Source organism: Chrysochloris asiatica, unplaced genomic scaffold (genome assembly GCF_000296735.1).
Source record: "Chrysochloris asiatica unplaced genomic scaffold, ChrAsi1.0 scaffold00095, whole genome shotgun sequence".
NCBI classification, from domain to species: domain Eukaryota; kingdom Metazoa; phylum Chordata; class Mammalia; order Afrosoricida; family Chrysochloridae; genus Chrysochloris; species Chrysochloris asiatica.
The window spans coordinates 4,660,811-4,676,290 of NW_006408613.1; the positions used below are offsets into that span (position 1 = coordinate 4,660,811).

General features: G+C 38.3%; 1 pseudogene; it reads left to right on the forward strand.

The window, feature by feature from the left end:
• Positions 1-3,470: 3,470 nt before the first annotated feature.
• On the forward strand, positions 3,471-4,249 carry LOC102825246 (annotated as a pseudogene).
• Positions 4,250-15,480: the final 11,231 nt, after the last annotated feature.

Here is a 15,480-nt window from a genome sequence, read left to right on the forward strand (position 1 = left end):
AAACTCTTTATGGCCCTTTGCTTTGCGATCTCTAGGTTGTTACACATGTGCCACCACATTCACATTCTGAAAAACATGATAGAGAAATAGGCAAAAAAAGGGCAGATATTGTTCCTTCAAGGACAAGATCTGCTATGGAAAAAGAGAGAAGTGTTATTAGGAAACAGTCATATGACTTGATTACAGCAGACATTTGGTACATATTTCTTGATTCACTGAATAAAAAAAGCATGACATTTCAATGTTAGAATAAGAGTAAATACTATCAGGTAGAGAGGAAAACAGATTATGAGCTTGAGGCAGTCTGGGTTTTGGCTTCAGAAAAATAATATGGTCTTTCTGAGATGTTCATTCCCAAATTGTCAACAAAAGGTCTTTTCATGGTGGTGGTTGGTTTTTTGTTTAAGATAGAGAGTGTTTGATCCTGCATCATCCAGTCCCACAACTGCAGAACTTCTAAGCAACAGAAATACTAACTTTAAATACCTTTCTTTCAGATTGGTGTTTTTCAAGCTTCAGGTGTGACTCATTAACAGACCATGAACTTGATATGCTGGGAAACAACATCTCTTAAAAATTGAGATAGAACAGAATTTAAAAAACAGAGTTCATCACATCAGGTAAAAGTAGAGAATTATTACACACACACTCACACACATATTCTGTGTATATCCTATGTCGAAATGTACTATGAGTACATTTTTTACTATGAGTAGTGAAAACAAATTTGAGAGCCATTGATTGGAGATAAACTCATGCAGTTTTGTTTTTGTATTTCCACTGTTTGAGCCCACCTGTCTCTCCTCTCTTTCTGGTTGTATGTTTGACGATTACAGACCCAGAATTGTTTTTCCTTTATTTCTAACTACAGAAAATGGATGCAAATGTATTTAATATAAGACAAATATATTTGACATGATCAAAGCAACCATAAAGGCAGGCAATCAAATCTTTATTTGATGATGTCAATGCTGGGAACCAGATTGGTCTCCTTTCTACTTAGACATTGACTTAATCCATGTTAGTATATTCTATTTTAGAATATACATAAATTATCTAAGAATAATTTATGTACTTAACTTTTGAATGGGTTTTACTACATTAGTGTCAATTTAAATTTATATATCTTTGGCACTCTACTAATTTTAAATGGTTTTATGAAAAATATCTCTTTTGTTTTGGTCATGATTAAAGCAAATTATTTGTGCCATTTTCTATTTTGTGTTTTTTTTTTAAACATCTTTGTTGGGATATAATTCACATGTTATAAATTCACTCATCTAAAGTACATAATTCAGGGTCTTTTGGTTTGCTTAGAGTTGTGCCACTATCACCCACACCTAATTTTTTATATTTTATCATCTAAAAACCTAATTTGTGCTATTTTTACGTCTGGAGTCTCATTGTGAAACAAGTGGATAAAGTTAAATTTTCTCTAAAGTTTCTGCTAGCTGTGCAGCAATAGTACAGACTATAGCTCTATGCTTTCTCCCAGATCTATTTATAATCATAAAACAGTATCCAATACTACCATCTGCTGGTGACTATAAAATACTATGAAACAGTTCACTATAAAAGTGAAAACCTAAATATAAATGTGAAGAAAATATCAGGACATTGAACTGTTGTTGTTGTTGTTGTTAAGTGCTGTCGAGTCAGTTTGGACCCATAGCGACCCTGTATAGGGTTTCCAAGGAGTAGCTGGTGAGCTTGAACCACCGATCTTGCATTTCAAGCAGCTTTACAGTCTGGCACATTAATCCACAGAACCACACCAGGACTCTATAAAAACATAAACTGCATTAGAGAATTTATAAAATTAATTGTGATAGGTAATTAAAATTTTTTTAACCACATTTAATATAATTTATATAGCATATGGCACGTAATAACAACAACAACATATAGCATATGGTTGTTATTAAGTGCTGAGTTAGTTCTGACTCATATCAATCCTGTACAGGGTTTCTGAGGAGTGATTGGGGGGTTTGAACTGCTGACCTCATGGTTCAAACCAATCTTGCAGTCTAGTGCTTTATCCTACAGCGCTACACCAGGACCCTTTATATAGCATGTTGTTGTTGTTGTTAAGTGCCATCAAGTCGGTTCTGACCCATAGCGACCCTGTATAGGGTTTCTGAGGAGCAACTGGTGAGCTTGAACCATCAACCTTGCAATTCAAATGGCTTTGCAGTCTGGTGCATTAACCTGCAGTACCACACCAGGACTCCACTTAGTTAATTAGAGAACTGAAGTGTATTTTAATTTTTTGCATGTAATATGAACTGTATGATGAATTAAATCATATAAGGATGCATATTTGTATTAAAAATATAACATGTTGTTAAATGTTGTCCATTCGGTACTGACTAGTAGCTACCCTGTATAGAGTTTTTGAGGAACAGCTCTTGGGTTCGAATCACCAACCTTGCAATTAGCAGTCCAGTGCTTATCCTATAGTGCCACACCAAGACTACATTTTGTGCTTGTATGATATATTTTTATTAATTGAAAGTCATTGTGTGATAATTTAAGTGGATTTCTGTGATCAATTGTAACTTCAGTCTTTTGGAAAAATCCCAAATATCATTACAGAGTTGTCAAAGACAGGCAAGAAAATCCAATAAATCATCTACAATATAAAATATTAGCAACCTGAGAGGAAACTTATATAAGATATTAATATATACCAATTACAGAATATTATTGAGGATGAGAGGCCCTTTTGTAATTTGTATTTAAGTAATGTCTTTATTTAATCTTGTGTTACCTCCTCAATGAGGCTTTCTTGGATCATCCCAATCAAAATCACAACTCTCCCTGGTCTCCCATGCTTCTTCCCTGCTTCATTTTTCACCATAGCGCAGATCACCTTCAAACTGACTGTTGATATGAACTATCTCTTTGTTCATTGTTTCATTTCACCACACCGCAATGTGAGCTCTTTGAGGGAAGGGGTTTATGGTTGTTTTGAACACAATATTTAAATAGTACCTGAACATAATAAGTGCTTAGTAACTAGTTGTTACTGAATGGATGAGTGTCTTAAAAGCCTCGCTGTCATGACAATATACTCTTTGGAAATGGGAGGAAGGAACTATTGTGCTTATGAGGACCAAATTAGCTTCAGACCCACCTTCTTTATTACTTTCCTCAAGCCATGATTTCTCTCTTTCAGTATCATTCCTGTACTGGCAGTGAATTTTTCAAATTTATGGGTAGCATTTTACCAGAAAGAGCTAATACCCACAGAGGGCATGATCTACGTGCACAACTGATTTCCTTAATCTGTATTAGGCCACCATCCTTCTCTTTAAAATGCCATGTTTTCATTACAGAGGCAGAGAGTGAGGAGGCTGTGTCTGGCTTCCGCTCCCAAAGCCACAGCACCAGGCCAGGAAGAGGTGGATGGTGCTGGGCAGACTTTGTGCCTCGTGGATGAAAAAAACAAAACAAAACAAAAACTAAACATGGGCAAAGGAGCTCTTAAAAAGTAGAGAGGCAAAATATCATCTTAAGTATTGTGTGTGTGTGCAAACCTTCAGAGAGGACCACAAGAAGAGCACCTAGATGCTTCAGACAATTTCTCCGAATTTCCCAAAAAGTGCTCAGAGCAGTGGAAAACAGTCTGCTCTACTCCCGTAAAGATTTACACCCTCGGAAACCCGGTACAGGGTCGCTATGGGTCGGAACCGACTCGACGGCACTTAACAACAACAACAACAAAGAGAAAGGAAGCTGAAGACATGGCAGAGGTGGACATGTCCCGTTACGAAGGAGAAATTAAAACCTGTATCCCACCTGAAGGGGAACCAAAAGAGTTCAAGGATGCCAATGCACCCAAGAGACCTCCTTCGGCCTTGTTTTGTTCTGAGTATTACCCTAAATCCAAAGGCGAGCATTGCATACTATCTATTAGTGATGTTGCAAAGAAATGGGGAGAGATGTGGAATGATACCACAGTGGATGACAAGCAGCCTTACAAGAAGAAGGCTGCTAAACTGAAGGAGAAGTAGGAAAAGTATATCCCTGCCTACTGGGTTAAAGGAACGCCCCATGCAACCAAAAAGAAGTCGTCAAGGCTGAGAAAAGGAAGAAAAAGAAGGAAGATGAGGAAGACAAAGGAGACAAGGAAGATGAATAGGAGTAGAAGGATGAAGAGGATGAAGATAAAGAAGATGAAGAAGATGAAGATGATAAATTAGTAGGTTCTAGCACAGTTTTTTTTTCTTATCTAAAAAGCATTTAACCCACTGTACGAGTTCCTCATGAAATGTTCAGTAATACTTATTCTTTGCAATGTTCTCCATAGCTTGTCATTATCTACAAAATCAAAAGTTTTTGCAAATTTAAAATATAGCACCTTAAACATCTTTTTGGTATTATCTTTCAGTCAACATCCATCAGACTTCATCAGTGATATCTCTTTTTCCACATCATAGTCTGAATTCAGCTCCAACCTCTGACGGTTCCTCGTCAGTGTACGATTGCAGTCATATTTGAATTATCTTTGGCAAAATTTTACTTTCACTTGATATTAATGAAATTGCCCGATGATTTCCTCATTCTGTTGGGCCACCTCTCTTTGGAATGGACAAAAATGTGAATCTCTTTCAATTAGTAGACCAGGTAGCTGTTTCCCAAATTTTTTTGGCATAGATGAGTGAGTGCTTCTAGTGCTGCATCAGTGTGTTGAAAGATTTCCATTTGCATTCCATCAATTACCTGAGCCTTGTTCTTTGCCAATGCCTTCAATGAACTTGGACTTCTTCCATCAGTCCCATTGGCTTTTAATCATATGTTGCCTATTGAAATGGTTGAACATCCACCATTTCTTTTTCTTATAGTGACTCTGTGTATTCCTTCCTTTTTCTTTTGATGCTTTTGGCACCATTCAGTATTTTACAGAAAGAATCCTTCAGTATTGCACATCAATGTTTTCCTCAGTTCTTTCAATTTGAAGAATGTGTTCTTCCCTTTTGGTATTCTAACTCCATATTTTGTACAATGTCTAACTTGCCTGTCCCTATCTAACCTGTGCACAGAGGGGATAGCAGTGATACTTGATATGAAGACTCTTTCCCTCTCTGTTGGTATTTAGAGTAACTACTGCTCTGAGTATAGGTCAGATTCATCAAATTGAAGCAATTTGCCTTGTTTCCTTTATCCAAAAATAAAAATAATTTTTTTGTTTGTTTGTTTTGTTATCAAGCCATCAAGGCTAGGTCAAAAGGGTACTGTATGCAAGTTTGGGTGTTCTTGTGCATCTCCCCTTACTTCATATCAGCTGGATGCTTCACTCTCAGCTCTAGCCCTCTGTGGCTATGTCCTTGTCCATGGGCTCAAGTGTCCTTAGGCCTCACCACACTTTGAACCAACTAGCCTTTCCTCTTCTCTCTCTCATCTCCAGGTCAACAGAATTCAACAGACTCAGCCCATTTCTTCATTGATGCCTTTCCACCTCTTCCACTCACCAGTACACCAATGTGGTCGCCAGCAAGCTTACATGCTTGTTTGTGTATTCCCTTTGAGTTTCAGTATTAGAGGAGAGTTTGTCCTGAGGCACTTGATTGCTAACCTTGATGTCTTCCTGGCAAACAGCTTGCTTATTCTTGTAGTAGCCAGTCATGCTGATATTTTTGTTTTGGTATAGTCTCCTTTTATGTTGGTTAAAAAAAAAAAAAAGGGTATATGCACTAAAGAAATCTTAAGTCTTACAAAATTTTATCATGTGATCTCCAGGGTAACTTCTATCACCAAGGCCATATTGTCTAACCATTGATTCCTCCTCTTTGCTTCCAACTTTCACATTCTAAACCGCACTAATTAGTGAAACACCAAGCAAATATATCAAGCAAATACTCATCCTTTATGTAAGAGGAGGGTTAAAAAATTTCATGGTAAAGTGGAGTTAAAAGATAATGGAATTCTTCCTTGACTTTTTGAAGCTCCTTTATATATACAAAATATATGGATATTGTTGAAAATTAAATCACTTGATAGAGAAATAAATCAAATAATGAACTAAACTGAAATTCTGGAGAGAAAAAAGAAAAACAAATATTCTAGATATTTTCCCCATACTAGTGTGTGGCTAGAATCCTGGTGTGATTCTGTAGGATGGACAGTGGACTGCTAATTAACAGCAAGGTCAGCAGTTCAAACCCACCAGCTGCTCCTTGGAAACTCATAGGCTTGCTATGAGTCATAATCAATTCAACAGCACATAATAATAATAAATGTGTGGATTATACATACATGAACATATTTTACACTGTATTGTTTTGCCACAGTTTCAAATGTATTAGATGAGCTAATTCCAAAAACTTAACTTATTATTTTCCAGGAAAATTCATATACACCAGTTCTGTTCTGCCCATTAATATTGTCTTGATTTGAGAAGAAACTCACTTTTGTTAGGTTGTTGTTCTGTGTCATCAAGCAGATTCCAACTCATAGTGACCCTATCTGACAGAGTGGAACTACCTTCTAGGGTATCCTAGGCCATGATCTTTATGGGGGCAGATTACCAGGTCTTTTCCCTTTTTGTTAGGTTGTTACTGCTGCTGCTGTTGTTGTTGTTGTTGTTAAGTGCCATCAAGTCTGTTCTGACTCATAGCTACCCTGCATAGGGTTTCCAAAGAGCAGCTTGTAATTTTGAACCACTGATCTTGTGGTTCAAACTGACCTTGTGGTCCAGTGCTTTATCCTACAGCACTAGTATGTTGTAGAAATTCACAGGGGTATCTATTGTACACTCTATGGAAAGTGAATACATAACATTTAGACTGAAAATATATACACTTATTACTGTTATTCCAAGTTTTACGTGATTGCACAATACTTTTTATTATGTCAAAATGAAGGATTATTGTAGGAGTTTAAATCTGTGTTTTCCAAGTTAAAGCACAGGAGGGCTTTAAACAGATATCAAAACCAGACTGATGATAATAAAAACGCTGTTTACCAGACAAGAGTCAGAATCATCCCAAATGAAGTAACTTACTAAGCAAATTTAGAAACATCACTTTTCAAGTGACAAGTCAGCACTTGGGTAATTCTTTGGGTAATCACTAGGGAGTTTTAATTTGCAAGTTAATGTGTACCACACACTCCCATGGCTCATATATTTTCTTTGCCTAGAAAAACAAGTTGGTCTTTTAATTAAAAGTAAGGGTCTTTTAATTAAAAACTCATTGCACTTAAAACAGAAAAGAAAAATCAATCAAACAATCAAAAAGCCAACCTCATAATTTAAATAACCTGGACATATAAATATAAGCAGAAAAAGATTGAAGTTGTCAAAGACTTCATTTTGCTCATATCAACCATCAACACTCCTGGAAGCAGCAGTCAAAAACTAAAATGACATATTGTGTTAGGCAAATCTGTTGCACAAGACCTCTTTAAAGTGTTCATAAGAAAAGATGTCAGTTTGAGGACTAAGGTGTGCATGACCACCCAAACCATGGTATTTTCAATAATCTCATATGCATGTGAAAGCTGGACAATGAAAAAGGAAGGCCATAGAAGAATTGATGCATTTGAGTAAGGGTGTTGGAAGAGAATATTAAATATACCATAGATTGCCAAAAGAACAAATAAATCTGTGTTGGAAGAAATACAAACAGATTGTTCCTTGGAAGCTAGAATGACCAGATTTCTTCTCTCATACTTGAGACATAGTGTCAGGAGTGACCAGTCCTTTGAGAAAGATATCATATTTGGTAAAGTGGAGGGTCAGAGAAAAAGAGGAAGACCAATGAGATGAATTGGTACAGTGGCAACAGCAATGGGCTCAAATGTAGCAATGATTGTGAAGTTTGCACAGGATTGGGCAGTGTTTTGTCCTGTTGTGCATAGGTTCATTATGATTTGGTACTGACTTGATGGAATCTAACAACAACAAGAAGTAAGGGATACACTTAAAAGAAATCCATTGTAAATGTTTTAGGCTTTCTGTACCACACATGTTCAATATTTGCTACATGTTCTTCTTTGTTTTGTTTTTGTTGCTGTTGTCATTAGGTATCATTAAGCTGGCTCTGTCAAATATAGGATGAAAGATTGCCCAGTCCTGCGCCATTCTCACAATCATCGCTGTGTTTGAGCCCATTGCTGTACCACTGTATTAATTGGTACTATCGAGGATCTCTCTTTTTTGCTGACCCTCTGCTTTACCAAGTATGATGTCCTTCAGGGACTGGTCTCTCCTGATACTATGTCTAAAGGTTGCCAGACAGACTCTGGCCATCCTCAAATCTAAAAAAAACATTATGGCAGTACTTCTTCCAAGACGGATTTTTTTTTGTTCTTTTGGCAGTACATGATACATCAGTATTATTCAATAATACCATAGTTCAAGAGCTTCAATTTTTTTTTTTTTTTGGTCTTCCTTACTCATTGTCCAGTGTTTGCATGCATATGAGGCAATCGAAATACCATGGTTTGGGTCAGCTGCACCTAAGAACTTACATTGACATCTTTGCTTTTTAATACTTTAAAAGGTCTTTTCTGATATTTGCCAAAAGTAATTCTTTGTTTGATTTCTTGACGGCTGCTTCCATGGGCATTGATTTTGGATGTAAGTAAAATGGTATCCTTGACAACTTCAATATTTTCCCCTTTTGTCATAATGTTGCTTATTGGTCTAGTTGTGAGGAATTTTGTTTTCTTATTGCTGAAGTGCAATCCATTCTGAAGGCTATATTGCTTGATCTTCTGTAAATGCTTCAAGTACTCTGCATCCTAAGCAGGAAAGTTTATGTCACCTACATATCACAGGTTGTTAATGAGTCTTCCTCCAATACTAATGACACGTTCTTCTTCATAGTGTTCAGATTCTCAGATTATGTGATCTAATAGTGGTTACAAACCAGGCTGCGAACCGCAAGGTCAGCAGTTCGAAACTACCAGCTTCTCCGCAGTAGAAAGATGAAGCTTTCTGCTCCCGTAAAGATTTACAGTCTCGGAAACTGTGTTCAGGGTTGCTATGGGTCGGAACCGACTCGATGGCACTTAACAATAACATACAGATTGAAAGAGTGTGGCGAAAAGATTCAATCTTGATTTTAAATCTTTCCTGATTTTAAATCATTCAGGATTCCCATGTTCTGCTTGAATGCCTGCCTCTTGGTCTATGCACAGTTCTGCATGAAATTCCCTGTTTTTCACATTGTTATTCATAATTTATTATGATCTACACAGTTGAGGGACTTTGCATAGTTTCTAAAAGACAGTTAATATCTTCCTATTGCTTTCTGTTTTCAGTCAAGATCCATCTGACATCAGCATCTTACATTCCACAACCTCTTCTGAATCCAGTTTGAGTTTCTAGTAGTTCCTTGTCAACGTACTGCCGCAACTGTTTTTGAATAGTCTTCAGCAAAACTTTACTGGTGGGTTATATTAATGATATTGTTCAATAAGTTCTACATTGTGTTGCATCATCTATCTTTGGAATGGACATATGTATGGATCACTTCAGTCATTTGACCTGATAGCTGTCTTACAATTTCTTGGCATCGATAAATAAGTGATTCCGTGGTTATTTTATCTGAGATTGAAACATCTCAATTGATATTCCACCAATTCCTAGAGGCTTGCTTTTTGTCTATGCCTTCAGTGCAGCTTGGACTTGTACCTTCAGTACAATTGGCTCTCCATCACATGCTACTTCCTGAAATGTGCTGACCATAGTGACCCTGTATAGAGTTTCCAAGGAGCGGCTAGTGAGCTTGAACCACTGATCTTGTGGTTCAAATGACTTTGCAGTCCTGCACATTAGCCCACAGTCCCACACCAGGACTAGTGACTTTGTATTCCTTCCATCTTTCTCCGATGCTACCTGGATTGTTCAATATCCTGTCCATGTTGTTGTTGTTAAGTGCTGTCTAATTGGTTTCGACCCTTAGAAACCCTATATGTGGTTTCCAAGGAGCAGCTGGTGGGTTTGAATTGCCAGCATGTGGTTCACAGTCCAGTGCTGATCCAAAGTGCCACACCAGGAGTCCATCTGTTCATGGAGTTCTTCAATATCGTAACATGAAGTCTATTTGTTCTTCAGTTATTTCAATGCCAACAACATTGAAAAGAAAAAGATTTCTGGTAGTAAATACACGTAAATTTATGTATAATGTTTTCCTCTCTCCTTTAAGACATTTAAAAGTTTCTTCTTAGAGGATACAATTCCAAGAGAAGACTTTTCCCCACCACCCATAGAAAATAAATAGTTTTAATGGTTTAGGTACTCCATCTAGTGGATAAAAGTTGAATACTCACTTAGGCAGGATTCAGAGGAAATACATTGCTGGAAGGTTAATGACTTCCAGAACAGAGGAAAGCAGCACTCCTTAAAGTGACTCAGAGACTCCTAGAGATCTCCAATAACCTTTTAGGGACTCTGGGAGGTCAAAATTATTTTCTCAGTGAGACAGATGAGATAAATAGCTATATTAACAATGAGTTTTGTTGTTTTTTTTTAGAATGTTTTATTGTGAATTATGTGATAGTTTACATGGGAGAACATTAGCTTTACATTCATTCTATCATATATGTCGTTTCATTGCCATGGTTACATCTCTTCCATGCATCATCAACCAAGACTGTCCATCCGCTCCAGTCATCAGCACACAGCCCCTCTCCCTCTCTAGGTTTAGAGTTCCCAGCCTTTCCATCTCTCCATGTCATCGTCTCTGTCTCTATCTTTGGCATTCTGCTTTTCTCCCTTGATGGTCCCAGGGACCTGCGCTCCTGGACTGCAATGTTAAGCACTCCTCTCCTTTTGCTACACAAAGTACCTTTACATTTCCAACCCTCACAATCAGTCCTGATAGCAATTATTCACTACTGTACCACAAGAGACCTATCCCCATCTCCTTTCATCAGCCCCGTCCAGACAGATTGAATACTACTTAGTGGAGATTCTACCTTCCTCTGGGCCCTCTGAATCTAGGCTCCCTCATGAAAGTTTGTAAGCAAATCACTTCATGCCTTTGTAGCTCCCACCCCCACCCCCTCCAGTTTGGGTAGCCAAGGTCCAAGTTGCCCATCCTTGTCTACCCTGTGTAGTGAGGGGGTGGGAATGATCCTCACTGTAATGATTTGATCCCTCTTTTGAGCTACTGCATCTATAGGTATAGGTGAAGTTCATCAAATTGTATTAGATTACTCTTTTTTCCCCTCTTCTTTCTTCTTCTAGTTGAGCTCTGTTCATCTAGCCATTGAAACCAGGTCAAGTGGGTATTATCTGCAAGTTTGGGTGTTCTTATGCATGTGCCCTCTCTTCTTATCAGCCGGACACTTCACTCTCCACTCTAGTCTTCTGTGGTTATGTCACTGACTCTGGGCCCATTAGTCCCCAGGTCTTGCCATACATAATGCTGGCCAACCAGGTCTCCACCTGGGTTTACAGGAGTCTATTGAATGTTGTAAGGCTTAGCTCACAGTTTCATTGCTGTTTTCCCCTCTCTTCCCCTTATTGGTAATGAACATAGTCACCAATCAGAGCACATGTCTGCTCGTGTATTCCCACTGAGTCTTAGTTTTAGAAGGGGGTTTGCCCTGAGGGGACCCAACCACTTGCTTTGATGTCTCCTGATCGAGCAACTTGCTTGCTCTTGTAGTAATCTGTTGGACTGCCATTATTGTTTTGCATTTTTCCTGTCAGTCATTCTTTCAACAAGTATCTTCTGTTCTTCTAGCCACTCCAGACTGGTCTGCTTGTCCTTTCAAGTGGAAATTTCCCACCTCAGAAGATTCTGGATGGGGTTCAGAATTTCACCTATGGTCTTATGCAATGCAAAGGCTCCGCAGGAAGCCTCCTTCACTGGGCATGTTGTAGCCCCATTTTAGGTATTCCAATCAGTTATAGGCAGAAGACGGTCTTACAAGCTTTCTATGGTGATATTTCTGGCCATTCCTTTCTCTCCACATCAAGTGTCTATTTTATAATGGTATGACAGGGAAACCAAGATTCAAAAGACAGCCAAGCATCTTAACATTATTTCCCCCCTTTTACCCATTCCAACCATGTCACAATCCCTGTATCCCAGAGCCCTGTTGTTTCAAGGTTGTGCATACATCATTATTTATCTCTGTCCCAGTAAAACCTGTCTAATTGTTTTCCCATCAACCTTGTTCTTCCATTCCCCTCCCCCTTCTCGTGTATTGCCCTCATCCTCAGTACCCAAACTATCCTGAGTCTATTCCCTAACCTGTGCTCCACCTTCCCCTCCCTCCCAGTAACCTGCAAAGAATCCTCCTAACCCCCCGCTTTAGGATGGGTTCTTTCACTTAGTCTTTTACAATAGTGGTCCTATGCAGTATTTTTCCTTTTGTGACTGACTGATTTAACTCAACATAATATCCTTAAAGTTCATCCATGTTTTGTGGTAGCTTACAGCTTCCTTGTTGTTCTTGAAGGTAGCATAATATTCTGTTGTGTGTATGTACCACAGTTTGTTTATACACTCTTAAGTTGAAAGGCACTTATGCTGTCTCCATCTTTTTGCTATTGTAAATAGTGCTGCTATGAACATTGGTGTGCATATATCTATTCATGTTATGACTCGTAATTCTTGTGGGTAAATACTAAGTAGAGGGATTGCTGGATCATAAGGTATTTCTATTTCCAACCTTCTGAGGAAGTGCCATATTGTTTTCTAGAGAGGTTGGACCATTTTGCAATCCCACCAGCAATGCAGGAGTATCCCAGTCTCTCTACATCCTCACCAGCATTTATTATCCTCTACTTTTTTGATCTTTTCTGTTATTGCTGATGTGAGATAATATCTCATTGTTGTTTTGATTTGCATATCTCTAACGGAGCTCTGGTAGCGTAGTGGTTACGAATCAGGCTGCGAACCTTAAGGTCAGCGGTTCGAAACTACCAGCCGCTCCGTGGGAGAAAGATGAGGATTTCTACTCCCGTAAAGATTTACACCCTCGGAAAACCTGTACAGGGTTGCTATGGGTCGGACCCGACTCGATGGCACTTAACAACAACAACAACAACAAATGGAGTTCAAAGATCTCAGCTTGAAGACTAAGGTGAACCTGACCCAAGCCATGGTATTTCAATAATCTCATATGTATGCGAAAACTGCACAATGAATAAGGAAGACCATAGAAGAATTAATGCTTTTGAGTTATGGTGTTGGAGGAGAATACTGAAAGTGACATGGGCTTCCCAAAGAACCAATAGATCTGTGTTGGAAGAAGTGCAGCCAAAGTTCTCTTTGGAGGCCAGGATGGCCAAACTTTGTCTCTCATACTTTGGACATATTGCCAGGAGGGACCAGATGCTGTAGAAGGATATCATGTTTGGTAGTGTGGAGGGTCGGAGAAAAAGGGGAAGACACCCAGCGAGATGGATTGACAAAGTGGCAGCATCAATGGGCTCAAGCATGGCAACCATAGTGAGATTGGCCCAGGATCAGGCAGTGTTTCATTCGGCTGTGCATAAGGTTACTATGAGTCAGTACCGAGACTCAATGTCACCTAACAACAGCAATAACAATGGACTCCTGATGTGGCGCTGTGTGTTAGTGCTCCAGACTGCAAAGCCATTTGACCTGCAAGATCGGTGGTTCAAGCTCACCAGCTGCTCCTTGGAAACCCTATATAGGGTTGTTATGGGTTGGAATTGACTCAACAGCACTTAACAACAGCAACAACAACAATAGCTAGTGATCATTAACATTTCTTCATATATTTGTTGGCTGCCTGGATTTCCTCCTTGGTGAAGTGCCTGTTCATGTCCTGTGCCCATTTTTTAATTGGGTTATTTGTGTTTTTCTCATAGAGGTGTTGTAGTTTCCTATATATTTTAGAAGTGAGTCCCTTGTCTGGTGTCGTTACAAAAGATTTTTTTCCATTCTGTGGGCTCCCATTTTACTCTTTTGGTGATGTCTTTTGATGCACATAAGTTTTAAATTTTTAGTATGTCCCAATCATCTATTTTGTCTACTTTTGATTGTGTAGTTTTCAAAATGTGTGGTAGCCTGTGTATTCCCTGAATCAGAGCCCTCACATTTGTCCTTATTTTTTCATTGATGGCCTTCATAATTCTGAGATTCACATTTAAGTCTTTAATCCATGCTGAGTTAGTTTTTGTATAAGGTGTGAGATAAAGGTCTTGTTTCAGTCTTTTGCATATCGCTTTCCAGTTCTGCCAGCACCATTTGTTAGAAGAGACTATCACCTCCCCATGCACTATATTCAGGCACTTTGTTGAAAATCAGTTGGCTGTATGTAGATAGGTTAATTTCTGGATTCTCAATTCTGTTCCATTGGTCAATGTATCTTACATTGTACCAGTACCAAGCTGTTTTGACCACTGTAGCCGTGTAATAAATTTTGAAATCGGGGAGTGAAAAGCCGCCAACCTTATTGTTCTTTTTAAGCAGTTCTTTACTTATTATGGATCTCTTCCCTTTCCATATAAAGTTCTTAATTGTGTTTTCCATCTCTTTGAAGAATATCGATGGAATCTGGATTGGGATTGCATTATATGTGTAAATTGCTTTGAGCCATATTGCTATTTTCACAATATTAAGTCTTCCTATCTAGGAACATAGTATATTCTTCCATTTTTGTAAGTCTCTTTTGGTTTCTTGTAGTAGTGTTCTATAGTTTTCTTTGTATAGGTCCTTTTTCTCCAGTTACATTTATTCCTAGATAGTTCATCCTTTGGGTGGCCACTGTAAATGGTATTGCTTTCCTAATGTCCTTTTCAGCACTGTCATTGTTGGTACAGAGGAATCCAGCTGACTTTTGTATGTTGATCTTATATCTTGTCACTTTGCTGAATCTTCCAATGAGGTCTAGTAGCTTTTTTACTGAGTCTTTGGGGTTTTCTCTATATAGGATCATATCATCAGCAAATAGAGACAGTTTTACTTTCTTTTTGCCAATTTGGATGCCTTTAATTTCCCTGTCTTGCCATATATAGCTCTTGCTAAGACTTCTAGAACAATGTTGAATAAGAGTGGTGACAAAGGACATCCTTGTCTGGTTCCTGTTCACAGATGGAAGGCATTCAGTTTCTCTCCATTGAGAGTGATGTATGCTGTTGGTTTTGTATATATGCTCTTAATTACTTTGTTGAATGTTTTTTTTATCAGGAATGGATATTGGATTTTGTCACATGACTTTTATGTATCAATTGATATGATCATGTGGTTCTTTTCTTTTTTGTTATTTATGTGGTGGATTTTGTTGATTGTTTTTCTAATGTTGAACCATCCTTGCATCCCTGATAAGCATCCCACTTGATCATGATGTATTATTTTTTTGATGTGGTGCTGGATTCTGTTGGCTAGGATTTTGTTGAGACTTTTTGCAACTATGCTCATGAGGAATATTGGTTTATAATTTTCTTTCTTAGTGATGTCCTTCCCTGGTTTTGGTATGAGGGTTATGCTTGTTTCATAAAATGTAGTAGGAAGTTTTCCATCCTCCTCTATCTTCTGGAATAAT